General features: G+C 45.3%; 1 long non-coding RNA gene across 3 annotated transcripts; it reads left to right on the top strand.

The window, feature by feature from the left end:
- The first annotated feature begins 160 nt into the window (after positions 1–160).
- LOC105356598 lies at positions 161–5,805 on the top strand. Of its 3 annotated transcripts, XR_002292515.2 has the most exons (6): positions 168–1,320; positions 1,469–1,585; positions 2,392–2,457; positions 2,768–3,125; positions 4,311–4,468; positions 5,197–5,805. It is a non-coding gene; the product is annotated as an uncharacterized LOC105356598 (long non-coding RNA). The 3 variants fall into 3 exon arrangements; XR_002872167.1 differs by having other exon boundaries at positions 161–1,320; positions 1,469–2,457; XR_002872168.1 differs by having other exon boundaries at positions 162–1,320; positions 1,469–2,457; positions 4,384–4,468.
- Positions 5,806–20,535: the final 14,730 nt, after the last annotated feature.

Genomic DNA, 20,535 nt, shown 5'->3' on the forward strand with positions numbered 1-20,535 from the left:
GGGAAGTTGTGTGTGGGAGAGGGGAGGGGGGCCCGATATTTTAATTATTATGCTTGTTTATTTTAGTTTTTCATGCTTCTTTTTATATTATTAGTTTTGTTTTAATGTAAAACACCCTGTTTTTGTGTTCATATAAAAAGTGCTTTATAAACAAAGATTGATTGATTGGTTGATTGGTTGATTGATTGATTGATTGATTGATTGATTGATTGATTGATTGATTGATTGATTGATTGATTGATTGAAGCTAAGTCCCCAGCATTTTACCTTGTTTATTCCAGACTGGCGACCTGTCCAGGGTGTCCCCTGCCTACGCTGGGATAGGCTCCAGCAGCCCCGTGACCCCGATAGGGAAAAACGGAATAGAAAATGAATGAAAATGAAATGAATGCTTACTCTAATTGAAAAACGCTGTTTATTCCTTCTTTTAAGTCTAACAGTTTTTATTTTATTTTATTTAACATACCCCCACCCCGGTATTTATTCCTACTTTTCTCCTAACATTTGCTCTTCTATTTTATTCTATTTACTCCTAAGGTCCTACCAGATTTCTTTGATTTATTTTAAACTAAAAATCACTCAAATCTTTTCACTAAACATTTTTCTCACAAAACCCTGTTGATTGTATTTCCGATGGAAATCCACTGAAAAGCCTCCTAAACACACCAGGCTTCCATGGTTTGGTCAGATGCCTTTTAAAGGTTAAAGCCACTGCATTTTTGGCTGCATGAGAATTCATCTCTAGAAAAACAGCTATAAACTCAGGCTTTCCCCACAGCTTTTCCAGGTCCCTGTAAACAAGCAAGTGAAGCTTTGTGGCAATCTCTCTACTGTCCATCTGAACTTTGTCATCTTTGAGAAACTCCACAATTGTTTCAACCAGCTCTGCTACAGGATACATGTCCTCGTCATGAAGGCTTGACCCAGATGTTGAAACTGAAAGTGAGATCATCTTTGAAACGGAATCACTCAAAGCTTTTTCCAGATACCAGAGGCTGGACGTTCTGCGACTGCACTGAAAAAAACTGGAAATGTGGGGTTGTTCATTTACAAACACTAAGCATGTTTGTTTAATATGAACAAATTATGTTTACCTTCAAAACATATTACAATCTTGAAGATCACACTTGATTTCTAGCAGTGTTAGATTTATATATTGAAATCATGTTGACAACAGGAAACAGTTGTGGTTTGGCCTTTGCCCCTTAATTTTGGACTGGTAAACCCCGTTATTCCAGAAGCATTCCAGGATGGGAAACGTTGCAGTCAGCCATTTTGAAACAGCTGCAAGCAGCTGCTGGCTGGAGGAACTTGTAAAAGGTAAGTCATATTTACTCTGACAACTTAATTTAGGGAAGTGGGAGACGTCATATTTGTATTATCAATGTTGTTAGTTTTCACGGGGGAAAGTGTAATCGTGGTCATCAAAGTTAAGTATTCGCGCCACTTTTTTCCCTGCCGGCCGCAGCCCTCGAGGACAGGTGGGGGGAGGTGTGCGCGGTGTGTTACACTTTGACGCCGCAGGCAGATTCAGCGGTGATGCAATGGCAGTTATTTCCAATGTCACGCATGGCAGGGAAGAGTGGTGAGTACTGTTCCGCCGTGGGAGTTTGCTCTTGATGAAGGGGCAGTAGGCGCTCGCGGGAACGGCGCCCCCCCCCCTTAGGCAGAAAATTTGTGGGGGGAATTCATCGTCACTTAGTGGATTTCTTTTTGCTAGACAAATCCCACATTGTGGAGACCGAAATTGAAGGAAATGTGGAAAGCTTGACATTATTTAGCTTTTCCATACCGTCCGTAGCTCAAAGGGCGGCATTATTTGATCAGCGCACTTCCGTCTCAGTGGCTGTCAATCATTCTCCGTGCCGCGTCTGTTCGGTTTGTCAAATTTACATAAATCTTCGATTTCAAGAAGAAGGGTTGTGTTTCCATTCTATAATGCTGAACTTATATTTCTGTGGAGATTCTAACTTTAAGAGATTAAAATTGATAGAAAAGATTCATGTCCTGGCTTGGGGAAAAAGTGTGTTGTAAAGTTTTACAGTCTTAAATGGTGGTAATCTACTTTACAGATTTGACCTGTTTTGGGGTAAATGAGGGGAACACCCTATGGGTGGGGTGATTAGATACTCCTGATCTGCTAGCTTAGTTTGCAGTCTCCATTTCAAAATTCGCGGGATTCTCAGTGGGCGGTTTGAATTCCTTGGTGGGGGGTGTAATGCAGTTGGTCTCATTCCTTTAGAATAGTTTATTTTTCCATTGCAGCTATTGTTTTCAAAACCATTCAATCCGTTTAGTTAGTACAATGAGGAAACACAGCTGTGGACTTGTTTCTATTTCTTTTTATTTCAAACTGAACAGGAAACTCAGAAATCTCTCTCCTGCCTACAGAGCTCATCACACACTAACTGCTCCTCCCTGATGATGGGGTCCATGATCTGGTCTTCACTGAGTCAGGTTGGCCCCCCTCACCGTGCATTTGCCATATATTACACCAGTTCCCAAACTTTTTCTCTTGTTCCCCCCTTTGGAGGAAGAAAAATGTTCACCCTGCCCCCCCCCACACTGTGATATGTCAAAAGTTAATACCATATTAAAATCTTAAACATTCCTGATGCTAGAGACTAGAAAAATTAAATAAAGGGTCATTCACTTTGTAAGAACAATAACATTAAACCTATGTGCAAAAAGAAACACAAAGTTGTGTTAATGGCTGCTATGTGTCTGCTTTGATCAAATCTGCATTGTCTTCATCATCCTCCCATAGATGAAGCTGTCCATCCTGCACTTTGGCAGCTCTGCAGCTGTTCGGCTAGGCGAGTTGGTCCTGGCCTTTGGCAACCCGCCCGCCTTGAAAAGGACTGTTACCCAGGGAACAGTGAGCACAACAAGGAGGATCAAAGACCCTGGCCTCCAACAGGACATTTATCCAGTGTAGCGCCTTCATCACTGTGAGCTCCCACTGTGGGTTGGGTCTCTTCCTTTCCATTGCTCTCATAGATTGTCACCCCTCCCCACCACCACCACCCCACCCCACCCAGTCAGCGGAGCAGAGTGCCCTTTTTTACCAAGAGGGACTTCGTTCCAGACATCGTGGACGCCACAACACCAGTTGGGTTCCGGAGGTAAGTGTCTGAACCTCTGTTCCTTGAGCTGAAGGCTGGCAGCAGTGTTGGGATGTAGATGCCTCAGCTGCGTTTAGCTGGACAAAAGTGATGTAAGTAAAGTAAGTTTCTCAAGTAGTGGGTTTTACAGGGTTAACAGAAGGATACTAGTGCTTTCATAGACACAGATGAGAGATCATGAAAAAACAACTTTTTGAGTGTAACATTGTTACGAGCCGAGTCTTTCGGGGGTGGATGAGCTTTCTTCTTGCTTTGGATTATCAATTACGTTAATTGAACGCGGTGGTATCTGGGAGGCGATTGGCCCATCTCCTTTCTTCTAGGGTGCTTCTAGGGTACTCCATCAACAGCGTCGGCCCCGCCCCTCTGCGCTGGAGGCACGGACACATAAGCTGACTTGGCCCAAGCACCAGGGCGGCTGACTCTTCAGCTCGCCATTTGTGTTCTGTGCACTTATTTGTGTTTCGTTTCGGTTCTTGGCACATTAGCATGATTTCTACTTATACTCGCCATGTTTAAATGCTTCTTTTTACGGGCATGTGTTCTTTGATTATTGTTAACTGTTTCTACATCACGTTGGAGCCGGTTTAGCTCGTTCGCGGCGCCTTCCGTCCGTGAAACCAGGGTTCGACTCCGGGCTGCTCCCTGTTCCCTTCTCTACCCCTGTGCCGGTTCCAAGCCCGGTTTGAGAAGGTTGCGTCAGGAAGGGCATCCGGCGTAAAACATTGCCAAGTTTACCATGCGACTTGTTCGCTGTGGCGACCCCTGATGGGAGAAGCCGAAAGAGGAAGAAGTCTACATCACGTTGTGATCCCACATGTGGGAGAATATCTCTGTGACAGAAACAGTTGCAGCTTATTGCCCCGAATAAATCAGTTAATACGGTTTTGTTGTATTGCTGATTCCCTTTTCCCTCCCACACCCCAGGGTCGTAACAAACATCATGTTAATTCCTCTCCAAAAACAGCCCCAAATCGGTATTTTGATCCATTCAAGCATTTCTGAGTATAGTATGTGTAGGACATTTGCAAAAATGGAGCTGCGAAAATAACTACCTTTTTATTTCCAAAAATCGTTCTTAAGTGTTCCAAAGGTAATATATTCTCATATATACATGCATGTAGGCTTAAGAATTGTATCATATATATGCCCCTTAAATCAGTTGTCCCCTCTGTCTCTCTTTAGACGTACATTCTTCAGGAGGCACAGGAACTGGAGAACAGGAAATGGGTCTGATTGTGTCCTCACCGTTTTCCAGGTGGAGCTGAAGAGTGGGGGTTATTTGCAGGCCACCATGGAAAAGAGTGAATGAGGAAGAAGACCTTGCCCTCGTTAATTCATCGGTGAGAATGTGCTTCCTCTTTGTCCTCTCCCTTTTCTTCTTATCATCCCACTTCCACTCCTCTCCCTCATCTCCAGTTTTCTTTCTTTTCCTCTTCATCTCCTTTTTTTCTTTCCTTCTTTTCAACCCACTTCACTTTATTTAGAAAGAGTCAGTTCCTCAAGGCTCTACCCAAAACATGAGAACAATCTAATCAACTTTGCTCATTGCAGTTGTCAAAATAAAAGTATTTAGTCAGCCACCAAAACTTCCCACTTCAAAGATGAGAGAGGCATGAGAACAAAATAAGGATAATAAAGAACATTATAAAACAAAATAGACATCAGAGTAAGAATGGTTAGTTATTCAGACCAATGGAACGACTGAGTAACAGCTGGTTATTTCTTTATAGAAATCTATGGGGTTTTGGTTTGCTGTGACCAACAGGTACTTCCTGTTTGGAACGCAAAGGGGAGGGGTCACTTAGTCCAGTTCTCTTATACAGTCATTGGCTGAGACCACTGAGGAAGAAAGCTGTCTATTAGTCTATTTGTTCTTGTTTGAAAATGATCTGTGTCGCCACCTAGAGGGCAGTAGAGGTGATGTCCAGGGTGGACGCTGTCTCTGGTGATGTTCTGGGCTTTACTGAGGGAGTGGGAGCTGTAGATGTCAAGTAGAGATCTTCTCTGATGTAGTAGGTGGTGTCAAGGATCTGCTCAAATCTGCATTGTCTTCATCGTCCTCCCACAGATCCCCCTGCCTTATCTTCAGTTCGGCAGCGGTGCGGCTGCACGGCCAGGGGAGGCAGTCTTTGTTTTCAGGAGCCCTTCTGGATTGCCACTGTGGTTGGGTCAGTGTGTCCGTGAGGATCGTTCAGAACTTACTGACTGAAGCTTTTCCCTGATTACCCCACCCTATCCGAACAGCCTCCCCAGCCCCTAACCCAAAAACTTTACCTGCCCCACCCCCCACTTGACCCCTGTAGTAGGTGGTGTCAAAGATCTGCTCAAATGTGCATTGATCCTAAACCTAACCCCAACCCTAATGAACCCTTAACCCTAATCCTAAACCTATCCAACCCCCACTTGACCCTAACCCTAGTGAACTCCCCCCCAACCATAGCATAACCTCCACCCATCCGTGACCTGACAATAATCCTAACCCCAACCCTAGTGAAACCAGTCCCCCCACCCCTAATCCTAGTTAGGTTTTATATATGTTGTAAAGAATGTACATTTATTACAACATGTATTAAACAGTTCCTATGTGTGTGTTGGTGTGTATAAATGTGTTGTTGACTCTTATAGTTCATCAAATGTGTAACATCACAAAAAAGTTAATAAAGGTTTTATTGTTTCATTCTGTAGATTTATTGTATGAATTTATCAACAGTTTACATGAAGTCTGTATTAAAACTATTGCTATAAAGAAAATCAACTTTACTGCTTTTCATGAATAGAAAAATAAATGTTTATCCAGTCTGTGATGGATTCAAATAAAAAGATGATAAAATATAAAGTCAGCTGTTCATCCAGTCATTAAGAAGTTGTTCCATCCCAGCGGTAGAAGCTGTCCTCTTTTCCTGATAGTCCAAGTCTCAGGATGTGCCGAGGAAGACCTGCTCTGAAGTTCTCCATCAGGTCTTTGTTGGTTATTCCATGGAACTGGTCCCTGATCTGTTAGGATTCAGGATTCTTTGTTGTCATTTCACCACAGAGATGAAAGGAAATTTGTATCTCTGGTCCCGGGCCAGCCATTTAGTGATTTGCTTTTTTGGCCAGACAGGAAGTGTTGGTGCTCCAGGTAAGGTTGTTGGTGATGTGCACGCCCAGATACCTGAAGCTGGAGACTACGTCCACCACGGCCCCTCCAATGTGAATGGGGTGGAGGGGGGTGTCTGTCCTTCCTGAAGTCCACGATCATCTCTTTGGTCTTCTTCACGTTGATGCAGAGGTTGTTGTCTCTGCACCAGCCCTCCAGATGTTCCACCTCCTGCCTGTATTTGATAGCAAGTGGATGTCATTAATGTTTAGGATGAACTGTGTTGGGCCTAATATTGACTCCTGCTCCTGTTCACCCTGTTACGCCCCCCCACAGTGAAATATTGGCCGTCCCTGCCACAACAGGAGAATGTCAGCAAAGCATCCCACTCTCCAAGCCACCAGGGAATCAAAAATCCCTTCAAGTCTGAGTGGCCATGAACATGTTAGCACCCCTATAGCCTCTTCCAGTTTAGAAGGTAACCCCGAACCTCTCTGCTGCCTGGCTGGTCTGAATTTGAAACCCACATTTCAGACTACTGAAAGAGGAATCACTATTCCAGCTGAGAAGGGAAACCCAAAACACCCAGCTGCCTAGGAGCCTTGCCTTTTTCACCCACACTCCAGACCACTGGAGGAGCCATCCAAAATGTGACCCATAGACATGAATGGCTGTTACAATTGCTCCTATCTACCACACCTCATGTTACCTCAGTCCACTGAGGCCCATGGCCTTCTATTAGGCAGGCATTACAGGTTCCACTCCGTGGGCAGCAAACATGGCTCTTCTGGACTTAGATTAGGAGTGCCTCCTTCTCTGCCAAGCAGGGACGGTTCCTTCCAGGTGCTTCATACCTGGACTGCCACAGCTGGTCCAGACCTTCCTGGTAGAAAACCTGTTTCCTGTTGGTAAATGGCGTATACTTATACAGCGCTTTTCAACCTTCCTCAAAGGCCCAAAGCGCTTTTTTTATCCCACGATGGGGAAATTCATTTATCTGTGGCAGCAACAATGACATCCATATTAAATAAATAAATATTAAATAAATACAGCTGTGAAAGTGTAAAAAACATGTGATCCACTGTATAAACCTGTCAAACTAAAAAGTTTTACTTTTTAATACAAATGTAAGTAAGTAATAAAGTACACACCAAACAAACAACCATTTAGGAACAAAAACAATTGAAAACAGCAACAACTGCAACAAAAGTAAATGAGTGAAAGAAAAAGACTTGTGGGACTGTAGTGTGTCACTGTAACACGGTGTTGTACAGTCTGATGGCTTTGGGGGGGAATGACCTGCAGTAGCTCCTTCTTGCACTGTGGCGGCAACAGTCTGGTGCTGAAGGAGCTGGTCAGCACCTCTACACTTCAAAACATGGGCGTGCAAGGCGGGAATCGATCATGGGTCGACTGCCCTAACGCTGCACCAAGGCCGCTCTGTTGCACTGTTTGCCCTTCCCAAACCCCATATTCATATTCACCATTGAATCCACTAAATGTTGGCACCCAAGGTGCACCCGGGAGCAAGGACATCAACCTGCAGCATTTCACCTTGTGGACTCTGGAACTGCACTCATGGGGAGAGACTTATTAGCTGCTTCCTTGCCATCCAGACATTCTTTGTCTGGACCCTCTGCTGCTCTAATGGAATGCTCTGTCTCACAGCCCCTGCAGTCCTTGGATGTGCTGTTGGTTTCATGCATAAGGGGAAGGTGCTGCAAACAGCTGTTCCTGTGCATCAATAATGGAGTCGCCTACGCCTGGACAGTCTGCTGTGTCAGAGGAGCTGAACCGTCTCCTCTCAGCTGCTGTGATTGAGCGCATCGATGCTTCTTCCTGGGTCTCACCAATAGTGGTCACGCAAAGAAAAACAGGAAAAATCAGAATGTGTGTGGACCTGTGAGAGCCTAACAAAGCCATGACAGCTTTCCTCTTCCTCACATGGAGGACTCACTCTCAACATTAACGGGGGGGTTGGGTTGATCTATTCTCATATTGAGTATTCCTCTAAAAAGTACCAGCCCCTCCCAATCCACAAAAACCAGCGAGTTCTAACAAGCTGACCAAGACCAGTGAAGCCACCCCCTTCCAGTAAGGCTAAGCGCCGCTAGCCCCGCCCCCAGGCTAACACACACTTTCTCCACAGAGCTAGCGGTGATCAGCTAAAACGCTCTCCTTTTCTATGCACATCCATTTTTTCAAAAGTTTGAATGTTGTCTGTTTTCGTGGGAGAAACAACCACAGTGTTGATGTCATGTAATGCAGCCACAAGGAGCGAAAGGCGGAGTCTCAGAGATCAAGTCGTCTTCCTTCTGGGTAGGAAAATAAATGGTATTTACTAAAATAACGTGTTCCCTCGTGTGCCAAAAGTAATATATGATCACATACATGGATACTGTTGAACCATTTTGGTTTACTTACTTTTCTTTGTAAAGAAAAGTATTAGTTCAGTGTTTCCTCCACCATTCAAAAGAGACAAGATCCATTTCTTTTCAACAGTTTCTGTTAACCTTTTTTCTCTCTGTATTTCAGCAATCAAAAACTGGTTTGGCTGGTTATGTATTTCTTATTTAATAGGACATGCGAGCAGAACACCAGAAAGAAGCAGCCTACAGAGCTATAAGGGCGCTAAGGACCAGTTCTCCACAGAGGTGGAACAGGCGAGAACTCGACGCAATAAACGCCTGGAAGAGCAATTGTCTGATAACGACGTCGCCTCTGTCTGGAGAGGGCTTAGGCAAATCACCAACTACAAGCCCAGAGCTCAACATGCTGCTGACGACCTACAACTGTCTGAGAGGCTCACCACCTTTTATGCCAGGTTTTAAGTCCCACTCCCCTCCTCCACCCCCCTCACTGCACAGGTTTCCTCAGCAACGTTGGAGCCACATTCCTCCCCCACCATTATCACTGATGACAGTATGACCCCTCCGGAACACCTCTCCCCAGTGGCGCCTCCAGAAATGTTTCATGGGGGTAGCCGGTAGGGGGCCACATCAAATCTGGGGGTGGCACACAAAAACCATGAGCTATATTCTTTAAATTCATTCTACTAAACGTTGTAAAACAGCCGAAAGAAAACTAACAGAAAGTTAAATGCCTACTGATATTTTGTAGAACATTAACTTAAAGCAGATACTACTATAGATACTAGTATTAGTAGATAGTACTACTGACATATTTTTATTTATTTGGTTTAAATTTAATGCTTAGGTGTGTCTGCTTGGGGTGTTTGGCTCTATAAATCTATAATGAACAAAAAGTCAAATCAGTTGTTCTATAAATAATAAAAATAATCATAATAACAATACTGTAGCGGACTGAGTTAGTCTGGGTGGCTGTTGGTCATTCCTAAATTCCAAAGTTACTTGAACGCATCATGCAGAGGGGGGTTGGCTCTCAGTTAGTCGTTCAGCGGTTGTGAGAGAGAGTTCTAGAGAGTTTGAGATTTGCTGCATGTTGTACGGCGTTGGTTACGGCCTACAGTAGCCAAAATAAAAACCATAAAAAGGATTTGGTCTCCGTGCCTCAGGAAAAGAGGACGCTACATTTGGTGTCAGAAGTGATCGAACTTGTCGCCTTGGAGACCGCAGCTCGCGTTAGCGTGGCAGCTCTTTTCGACCGCGACAGCTCTGCACTATGTTTCCCGCGGATACGTTCTGCAGGCGTGAGGGGGTGAGAGGAGCTCACGGAATGGAAGACAGCGACAAAGAAAAAGAACATAAAGAGCGGGTGAAGCGGATGGTTGCTAGCTTGGCTGCCGATGCTGGATTGGGTCGCTGTAAAAAGCCCGGGCTTTAAGATTCACGTCCGAAGGCGGGAACGGTAAGAGCTCCGCCTCCAGCCGGGCTTCACGATTCTGTTCCTCCATCAATGAAGACGCCCAGATATGACGGCAAAGTGGATTGGGAAGATTTTCAAGCACAGTTTGAACTGTTAGCTCGTGCTGCATGCTGGTCAAATGAGGAGAAAGCCCTGCAGTTAGCGATGTGCCTCACTGGCGATGCCCTGTCCTGCTTACTGCTGCTGACACCGGAGGACAGGTGTGACTATAATGCTTTGGTGGGCACATTGAAGAGGAGATTCGGCCAATGCTCCACAGCCAGCCTCCTTCGCTCAGAGTTGTGCAGCCGACACCGCCGTTCAGGGGAGCAATTAAGAGATCTGGCTGTTGACATTGAAAGATTAGTCCACCAGATTTATGCTTACATGCCCCCAGCCATTCAGAAAGAGCTAGCCCGGGACCACTTCATGCAGGCGCTAAGACCAGATGACCTTCGTGTTCAAACCCAACTAGCACACCCTAAATCACTGCAGGAGGCCCTGGAGCTGGCCACAGAGAGAGAGATGCTGTGGAGGCCCTCCTCCAGGGTGGAGCCTGAGGCCCCGCCTAAGGTCAGAGCTGCAAGTTTATCAGAGCCTGACACCAGGGGGCCTGCATGGGCAGAGGAGCTGACCCAGTTAGTGAGAGCCGTGACGCTGAGGAATGAACAGGCGTCCAAGGCCCGCCCACAAAGAGACTGGAGCCGACCCAGAGCATCCTGGGGTCGTGGGAAACCTGGCCACTTGAATTGTGACTGCCCTCACAACCAGGGAAACGGGAACGGGACTGCATAAGCGGGACAATGCGGCACCCCAAAAAAACGTCCCGATTGGACCCACAGAAATGGACTGCTGACCAAGTGGGGGGCAAAAAAGACCAACCTGAGAGACTTGTGACCTTGGGCAGAACCTGGGTTGGTGACTGTTGGTTCACAACTATAAGTGTTGATGGAGCGTCATGCTCAGCCCTAGTGGACACAGGCTCATCTGCGATATTGGTTACCCCTGCAGTGGTGAGGAATAATACAACCATCCTTCCTACCGCTGTCATGCTACAGACTGTTACGTGAGAACGGACTTCCATGCAGGGGGAGGCTGTAGTGACTCTGGAGGTGGGAAACCAGCGAGTGGATTGGCCCGTGTGGCTTGCTGACTTGGAAGAATGCAAACTAGGCCTTGATTTTTTGCGGGCCCAGGGCGGTGTTATTGATACCAAGAGAGGAACCCTTACATTGTCTGATGGACATGTTATTCAGATGACCAATATTTCCTCTAGATCGGGGTCCCATGTGGTTCACATTCTGTCCATGACTGACAAGACCAAGTCTGATTCAAATGAAAGGAAGAGCTCTGTCCCTAATGTATATCCAGATGAGCCAACTGAAGCATCTGTAAGTAGCACACCTGCAGACACAGAAAAGATTGCGGCGGTGAGGGACATATGGAGGAGGAACTGCGAGGGTCTGTCACCTGACAAGCAAGAGCTGCTGTGGAGTCTTCTGCTAGAGTTCAAAGACTGTTTTTCTGTGTCTGAAGATGATATGGGTCAGACTGACCTCATCAAGCATGACATTGACACAGCTGGCGCCCAGCCCATTAGAACCAGACCCCGAAGGCTTCCTTTGGCTAGACAGTCTGCGGCGGAAAAAGCCCTGCTGGAGATGCAACGGGTGGGGCTCATTGAACCCTCCACAAGTCCATGGGCTTCAGCAGTCGTCATGGTGCCAAAGAAAAACAAAAATGAATGGCGTTTTTGTGTGGACTTTAGAGCTCTTAACAAAGTAACCAGGAAAGACCCCTACCCTCTCCCACGCATCGATGAGACTCTGGATGCAGTAGCAGCATCATCCTGGTTCTCCTCTCTGGATCTGCGCAGTGTGTACTGGCAGGTACCCCTGGCTCCTGAAGCTAAACCAAAAACTGCCTTTGTTATTGGTGGGGGCCTCTGGCAGTTCAAGGTTCTCCCTTTTGGCCTCTGTAACGCCCCCACCACGTTTGAAAGACTGATGGACAAGGTTCTGATGAACATTCCTCGCTCAGAGTGTGTGGTGTACCTGGATGACATTCTGGTCCACGGCTCCTCATTTATCTCAGCCCTGGAAGCGCTCAAGCGAGTGTTGGGCAGGGTGGAAGCTGCAGGCCTGAAACTACATCCCCAAAAGTGGCAGGAGGTCAGCTTTCTGGGACACAGACTCCAAGGGGGTGGGGTCACCACAATGCACGACAAGATTGAAACAGTTCGGGACTGGCCTACACCCACATCTGCACACGACTTGAAGAGTTTCCTGGGTCTGGCCTCTTACTATAGGGAGTTTGTCAAGGGTTTTTCATGCATAGCTGCACCTTTGTTTTGTCTGTTACAGAAGGGGGCAAACTTTGTGTGGACTGATGAATGTCAGATAGCTTTTGTTCAGCTAAGGAAAGCCCTGACTGAAGCACCTATCCTGTTTCCACCTGACCCTGCTCTGCCCTTTTTACTAGACACAGATGCCAGCAATGTGGGCTGTGGTGCAGTTCTGTCCCAGGTAACACCTGTGGGGGACAGAGTGGTTGCATACTACAGCCGGACGTTTAAAAAGCTGAGCAACGCTACTGCAACACACAAAGAGATCTCCTCGCGGTGGTCAGTGCCATTAGACACTTCAGATATTACCTGGGGGGTCTCCATTTCACTGTCAGAACTGATCATGCTGCCCTACAGTGGCTGATGTCTTTTAAGGAGCCGGAGGGCCAGTCGGCACGTTGGATTGAGGAGCTACAGGCCTTTGACTTTGAGGTTCTGCACAGGCCGGGAGCACGGCACCAGAATGCTGATGCACTATCACGGCGGCCGTGTGGGGCAGAGGACTGTCGCTATTGTGAGAAGAGAGATGCACAAGAAAGTAAGTGGCTGAAATTGGATGTGCAATGCGCCCTGCTGTGCACTCAACCTTCAACAGGAGCTGGAACGCTCACCACTGTTGATGCCGCAGAATGGAGACATCAACAGCAGGAAGATGCTGATGTGAAGGATGCGAAGGCCATCCTGGGAGGAAATCTCCATGCTCTCTAGAACAACCAAAGGTCTGTGGTCTCTCTTTGACTCTTTACCTCTGTGTGATGGTGTGCTACAGAGAGGCTGGAAGGAGCCGGCCGCAGGTGAGATACGTTGGCAGCTGGTGCTGCCAAAAAGCCTGCGCCTCACTGTCCTTCAAGCTATGCATGGGGCCCCCGGTTCTGGACACTTTGGAGTCTCCAAAACTCTCCGTAGGCTCAGACAAGGTTTTTACTGGGGCCAGAGCCGTCGAGACGTGGAAGAATTCTGCAAAAAGTGTGACTCCTGCACAGCACGTAAGGGCCCAGTGGGTCGGTCACATGCCCCCCTACAGCAGTTTCCTGCAGGTTTTCCTATGGAGAGAGTGGGGATTGATGTTCTAGGGCCCTTTCCTCGGTCAGACAAGGGTAACCGGTTCATTCTCACTGCAATGGATTACTTTACAAAGTGGCCTGAGGCCTGCTGCCTGCCTGACCAGGAAGCAGAGACTGTGGTGGATGCACTGGTGGAGGGGATGTTTAGTAGGCTTCGGGTACCGGAGGCGATTCACACAGATCAGGGAAGGAACTTTGAGTCCAAAGTTTTTGCAGCCAAGTGTGAAGAACTGGGCTCCCACAAAACCCGTACCACCCCCTTACATCCACAGAGTGATGGGCTCGTCGAGAGGTTTAACCACACATTGGCTGAGCAGCTGGCCATCGTGGCAGATAAACATCAACGAGACTGGGATACCCATGTATCCCTGCTGCTCATGGCCTACAGGTCGGCTGCCCAGGACTCAACTGCCTGTTCTCCTGCTGATGCTGGGCAGGGAGATACGTACACCGGCAGAGATGGCAATGGGGAAACCCCCAGAGGTGCCCAGGGACCCCCCAGGGTCGGACTATGCGAGGAAGTTGCAGGACCGTCTGCTCACAACTTTGCAAGGAACAAGCTGCTGAGTGCGGGACAAAGACAAAAAAGGAATTATGATGTGCACACTAGGGGGCGTCACTTTCAGGTGGGAGAGTTGGTGTGGGTCTACAATCCCCAAAGGAAGAAAGGCAGGTGTCCAAAAGTGGACAGTGACTGGGTGGGCCCTTGTGAGATATTGGAGAGACTTGGTGAGGTGGTTTACAGAGTTCAACTACCCCCTAGGGGCAGGAAGGTGGCACTGCATCGAGACAGGCTGGCTCCTTACAGAGGTGCTGCAAGGTTAGAAACCCCCACAGGGGAGACGGAGAAGACTACAGTGAGTGCTCCTGTGTCATTGAGACCTTCAAACAGACCAGTTATGCACTCGGTGGCTGAAAATCCCACCACGGGAGCTGCAAGCTCCATTCCTCCAGATGCCTGTGGGTCACCTGGGGTCACTTCGACTAGCCCCACAATGAGTGTGCGGCCGCAGAGAGCTCGATGACCACCTGCTCATCTGGGTGACTTAGACATTTCTATTCAGGATAATAAACTATGGAGTCCTTAACTGTTTATAATTAAATAAATAAATATGACCTTGTGCAAAAACACAATCAACCAATAAATCTCTCATTAATATATTAAATGATCATGAAATTTTGAAAAACCTGCACACTGATTTTAAATTAGCCCTTATATTGTTAAATATATTTTAGGGTTGTGCCGATGGACGATACCATCGTCCATCGTGATGGGTGAGTGACATCCCGATGGAGAGACCACCATCGTGATGCCATGCCCCCGCCACGTTGCGATTCGACACCATAAGCCGCGGTTACATGTGCAAAATATCTTGATGGGATCAATGGTCGGATTAGAATCCAACCGTGTACATGGGCCCAGAAAAAGGTTTTCAGAATATAACAAACGTTCACTAAGGTCACACTAAGGTCGGAATAAATCATTCGCACATGCGCGGTACGCTTTGAAAAACCGGAAAAGGATATAAGTTTATGGAGTTATTTCAGTCTCAATAATCAGAAATGCACACAACCGGTTTTACAAATACACACGCTCCGATTCACAAATGTCATTTAAGTTCCGCCGAGCGGCTATTTTTTTTTCAAACTTTATTGAATGTAAAAATTCAATACAAAACGATGTTGCCGAGCGGCTATATACATTGACATGTCAGCTCGGTAATATACGAGTCGATCTTCTAAACGTGCTTTTAATAATGTTACGATTATTATGAAACGCCTGTTTGCTCATCGTTTTAATTTTAATCCGTGTGGTCAGTGCTTTTTCTGTTGCAGAACGGAGCCGGAATTAGCAGAATGCTAACACGGGCTAACAGCATTAGCTTTGGGTGGTGCTGCAATCTGCATCCTGGCTGCACATAAACGTGGGAATAACATCAGCCTTTATTTTGTCGGGACGCGACTCGAAACACAAATCCACGTGATTGTTTGAACGATTTCTAAGGACTGAGCGACATTTCTGCTTTGAAGCTCACACCACAGTGTGCTCAGACACACACTTTTAGACCCGGTTCTGAGTTCGGTAGCTAGTTCCCCTAGAGCTGCGGGACGGATCGCAGTCTTAAATCTCCCACACATACCGCTCAAGTAACAAAGCACCCCCCCCTTCCCCTCAGACATAAAGCTGTAAGTCCGCGCTGCGCCGGTCCACTTGACTAGTTAAGTGCGGGAGCGGACCACTTCTTTCAATTTTGTTTGTTACTCTTTTTTCTTAAAGTCACTTTCCTCAGTTTATACTGGATCATCGCGGATGAGTCATTAGTTAGGTAATGAAATAAATAAAGTAATAAAGTAAAATAAGGAATAACAATTATATAAGAACACCCCCCCCCCCCCCCCAACGATATCATCGTCCATCCCGATGGTTGACAGCAAACATCGTCAACGGCCAATTTAGGGGACATCGCCCAACCCTAATATATTTCATTTTGCTTTCATTATTTTAAAACAGCATTTTAAAATATTCATTTGAATCATTATTCATCAATTATTCTTATTCTATGTCTTTTTTCAGAACCTTGGATTTCAAAATGACTATTTTCCAAAGTAGCTTTGTTTTTATTTCCATGGCTGTTTTTCAGAATGACTTATTTATTTCATGAAGAGCTTTTTCAGCAGAAAATGAAAAAGAAAAGAAATGGCTGAAAATTTGAAGATGTTACAAACTTTGAAGCTTAAAAAAAACATAAAGAAATGATCAAAGTTGACCATAAATAAAGTGAAAACAGCACAAGAACAAAGAAGATATGTTTGTAAAAAATGGGAGCATCGGATATCATGAAAGCAGAGAAGTTGTTCAGCACAGCTCACGTATCTCGCCATGACGACGCCACCAAGCAGGTACAGTGGACAGGAGCTGTTCTTCATCATTTAGTGAGAAAACAGCTGTTTGTTTTATTTGATGTCATTCCTTCTACAGTCCAGCAGGGGGCGGTGTAGGAGCAACAAGAAACAATGTTTTTCACTAAAAAGAGAAGACTTGTTAAAGTTTCCAGAAGCTGCTGGATCAACAACTGTGGGAGTTCTTGTCAGAATATTCTGATGAAGAGTACAGAGTAGATCAAAAGGCTGGGTCTGGATGTTTCCTCAGGCTGTGCTACAGCGTCTACTCTCAGGTGTGATCCCACTGCTGAGCGGCACGCGGGCTTTGACCTGCTCCGTTTCCGGCCTGGGCCGGTTCACCCGTCCTTAGACGACCTGGTCTCCCTGGGCTCCCCCAGAAAGACCATATCGGTACCGAACTCAGTGCAGACACCCGATCAGCACAGTCCACTGCAGCTCAGAGCTCCTGAGCTCCAACCATCCTCCAGCCTCAGCCTCCATGAGCGCAGATTACAGGCGTGCGCCACCACACCCGGCAGGAAACACTGATCAGCTGTTGGACTAAGATGCTGCAGTCACACATGAGAGCAGCTTCTAGAATAAACCCTGCAGTTTTTCACTCTCTTTATTTTTGTCCAATAGGCCAAATATCTTAATTGGGTCTATAGGCCTAAAAAATATATTTTTCCTAAATATATTTTTAGCACATTTAGGAAAAACTCTTCTAATCTTAGTCTGAAAATGGCTGCACGGTGGCGCAGTGGTTAGTGTTCTTATCTCACAGCAAGAAGGCTCTGGTTCAAGTTTCAGCTGGGGGACCTGAACCAGACCCTCAATGGGGGACCCCTCAGTGTGGAGTTAGCATGTTCTCCCCGCTCATGCGTGTTCTCCAGGGACTCTGACTTCCTCCCACTGTCCAAAAACATGCTTCATAGGGTAATTGATCAGTCTAAATGATCCATAGCCATGAATGTTCATGGGTGTGTGATATATGACCCTGTGACAGACTGGTGACCTGTCCAAGGTGTCCCCTGCCTTCACCCATGAGAGGCTGGGATAGGCTCCAGCAGCCCCATGAACCCAAAACAGCAGAAGGTGAATGAAGATCTTAAAATGATATTATTGATTTTTATTTCTTATTTTTTTATGTAAAACTATAAAGATCTCTTTGGATGTAAACTATAAAGTAAAATGTGTTTTTCTTTTAGTTAATTGCATCTGTTTTACTTTTATGCGTTACAAAAAATATATATATACACAATTAAACAAGGTGAAAATAAGTGGGCGGGGGTGTGGTTAGTTTAGGGAACTACTTGAAGCTCACAAAGGAGAAAAGTGCATTACACCTTAGACATGTAGGACCCTTGGTGGTGGTGGTGGGGGGGGGGGGGGGGTTGCTTACCCTTTAGAACACACACCGTTACCCCACCAAAAAGAATGCTCCAGCATACACACACTTCCACGAAAATGAATTTTGGTAACAAATGCCGGAAAGGGGGTCCATTACACACAGCAGCTCTCATCCACTGCAGGCGACTGCAAAATGACTCAGAAGTTCCTGCAGTGTCAGATTAGGACACCCACAGTGTAGAAACGAGCGCTACTGCAGGTCTGTCATTCCCACTGCTATCAGACTGCACAACTCTGTGTTATCAGGTCATCAAAATGTGTACAAATATAAATGTAGCTATTTACTGATTTGTTAGTTTGATCCAATATCTAGTGATTTGCAATCGTACTATCACTTGTTTTTTCTTTGGGCTGCTAATTGGTAAATTTCTCCCTGAGAGATAAATAAAGTTTCATTCAATTATTATTTTTCTATTGTTTTTCATTTTATTTAGGAGGGGTTGTTAAAGGGTTCATTTTGGAAGAGAAAATAATTCCTTCTAAATGTAACCCAGGTTAAAATACCCTTAAAAAAGTAACCCCAAAAATAAAAATAGTAAATAAATAGATAAAAATAGAAGAAGAAAACAGAAAAATTTGGTGAATTAAACATTTTTCAAAATGATGTTTCATATTATTGTTGTCTTTGGTTTGGAAGGAAAACGTTGAAGTAGAAGAAGAAAAGAACTGGTAAACCCAATTTTGTTTGGTTTTTGTATTTTTTTTCCCTTTTATTTTGAAAAGGTACCCAGTCTCTGGGTGACGTGATCCACGTGACCGGCAACAGCCAATTAGGTTGTTTCAGATATGAGAGCTTTCCTGTATGTTAGCAGAGCAGCCATTGTGCAGCTTATCAAACGAGGGAGAAGATGAGAGTGGGGTTGATCAGAGTCCAATAAATGTTCGATAAAGTTTTTGTTCATTTTACTCGGTGGTAAAGTTGGCTTTTCCTTTTTCACCTGAAAAAGAAGATATTCATGTAAGCGGGACCTAATGGTGAGTGTTTAAAAAACATTTTTTTATTTGCATTAATTTGACTTTTTATTTGTAAATGTTGTGAAATAGCAAGCTTAGGTAGTGAATTCATGCTATTTTATCTTTTATTTGTCAAGTTGTTGAAGTTTTGGCGCGTAAAGTCAGTGTAGTCCTCGCCCAGACATCCAACCGCCATTTTTACGTGATGCGTAACTTGAAAATGGTTGTTTAAAATTTTAATTTAAAAATGCGACCTTATGTTTACATGTTTGTGCCGATTGGCTGTTATTTTATTTTGCCTAATAAGTGCATTTTATGTTTATCTGATGGGCCATGAAGGTTGGGCCGAATAAAGCGGATTCTTCTGAGATCCATGAGCGGAAGAGACAAGATGGCGAACCAACCCTGAACCATGAAAGTGATCCTAGCGAAGGACCAAGCGCCCTCTGCTGGACACTGGACAACCCTTTCTCTGCTGGAACTGGTAGGAATGGAAGCGTTTCTGTAGCATAACTAAAAATATAAGTCAATACCAGAAATGCTGTTTTCTTTTCAAAATAAAGCTGCATTTGTTGACTCAAAATGAAAAAGAAAAAGCAATTCACCAAACCACTTTTTCTTCAACACTGCTCAGTTTTTCACTTGATTAAAATGATATAGAAAATAGTATTTGACATTTCATTATCAAAAAGTGGTTAAGTAAATGGGTAGCATAATTCAGTTGGAAACATGTAATTTGAAAATTAAAATGGATTAACTGAAATACTTTTTCATTTTCACAATGTAACTGAATTAATGACTCAAAAAGAAAATCAAACAATCCTCCAGAATGCTTTTCCATTTTCTACCGCTTATTATGTTTCATAATATTAACAAAAATGCAAAGAGGGAATGCATTTTAGCTTTCACATCCAACCTGCTAAAGGTGTAGCATAAGTCAATTCCACTCCGCATTTCCAGAAAGGGAGGCGGCGTCATGACATCATTGTATCTCCGTGTGTCCGGCTGCTAAGAGACACAGACATGCTAGGAGCAGTGAGGCCAGGCTTGTAGCTTTGTGTTAGCGGCAGAGGAGAGGGCTTTGTGATGGATGTGCACTCCTGATGATTGTACACAGCTTCTCAGGACCACGAAGCAGCATTTCCTCCTTCTGTGGTCCTCCTTTGGACGCACCACGGTTCGTCAAAGCTTTCCTCGGACTAGCTTTGTCTTTGGACCGGCAGCTGCCTTGGCCCAGCGAGAGCGACGCCCCACGATACGTGGTGTCCAGACAAAATAAAGGCTGATGTTATTCCCACATATTTACATCCACGATGCTCACTGACATTTTGGAGTTCCTCCACGCTAATGTTTTTAGTACGTATTGGCCTAATGCTAACCCTTCTTCTGGGTCTTTGCAGCCAAGAAAATTAAAAAATTAGATAAAGAATTATGAGTGAGCAGGCCATTGATAATAATCACAACACTAAGAAAAGCTCAATTAGAGCTTCCTACTGATTTTGCAGTTTTCTGCCAGGAGGTGGCGTTTGGGTCTGTTAGGCAGCATTGAGACGTCAGCCTGCTTCAAAATGGCGTTGCTGTTGTGTCTTATAGGTTTGCGGAACTGCAAAAGCCTGTGTCAGGTTCAGGTCCATCGCTGACGACGGCTTTGGTTCACATTGAGCTGTTTTGAAAGTAAGTGCCTGAGCCTCTGTTCACTGAGCTGAAGGCTGGCTGGCTTCTGCTGCTATCATGACCTAGATTCTCATCATCCTGTTTAACCCTGTGGCCTGACATTGGTATTATAATTCATCCACACATTTCTGAGACCCCAATCTAATAACCAGGATTCCAACTTTCCTTCAAAAC

This window comes from Oryzias latipes, chromosome 19 (genome assembly GCF_002234675.1).
Source record: "Oryzias latipes chromosome 19, ASM223467v1".
Lineage (NCBI taxonomy): Eukaryota > Metazoa > Chordata > Actinopteri > Beloniformes > Adrianichthyidae > Oryzias > Oryzias latipes.